We start from the raw sequence: 847 nt of genomic DNA on the forward strand, positions 1-847 counted from the left end.
TACCGCTGGGCACCACCGCCTCCGGGAGGGGGCCCGTTTCGCGGCCCTGCAATGTCCATGCCGGCCATTTGGCTAATCATATCTGACTCTTGTTCAAAATCTGCCCGGCGCTGATGGCCAGGGAAAACCGGAAAGGCGCCGCCGAATCCTCCAACCGTGTCAGGACTGATCGGACCTGCATCCATCGAGGGTCGCTGGCGGCTCGCTGATCTTTGTCAGTACGGTAAGCAACTCAGAGATGCGGATGCTGTACTCACATGCCGGGTCCGAGTTGGCCGAACGCTCATACTGCATCGGCCTACCTCCTCTTGCCGGTGGACCATTTGCAAAGCCTCTGCCGGGGCCAGGAGGGCCGCCTCGAGGAGGGAGAGGGGCGCTTCTTGCAGAGTCAGCGGTTGGGGGTCTCGCCATCGGACCACCCCGTCCCATCGGCGGCCTGCCTCCACGCCCAGGGCCTGGGCCTGGGCCAGGGCCGTATTGATCTTGGGGAGGATATTGCTGGTTCGGTGGAGGGCCACGACCATAGCCCTGGGTCGTGATGGTGCTGCCCGCCGTAGTTCTGGCCATAACCACCATTGTCGTATTGATCATAGGCATAGTTGTCCTGTAGCCGTCGTATTGCTGCTGAGGCGCATCGTAGTGTTGGGGAGGGCCTTGCTGATAGGCTTCGAGAGGTGGACCTGGCGTTGCGCTCCGTGGCCAGGGGTAAGCCGCTGCGCCGGAATACCGCCCTCGTACGGCATTGCTTCCTTCCGCCGGCTTGAAATGAACCGAGTTCAAGTTAAGGAGGCCTTGGTGGAAGAAGAAGCAGAAGCTCGGAATGCGAGTCCGAAATGGACCTGCCCAC

Source organism: Verticillium alfalfae, genomic scaffold (assembly GCF_000150825.1).
Source record: "Verticillium alfalfae VaMs.102 supercont1.2 genomic scaffold, whole genome shotgun sequence".
In the NCBI taxonomy this organism is placed as follows: domain Eukaryota; kingdom Fungi; phylum Ascomycota; class Sordariomycetes; order Glomerellales; family Plectosphaerellaceae; genus Verticillium; species Verticillium alfalfae.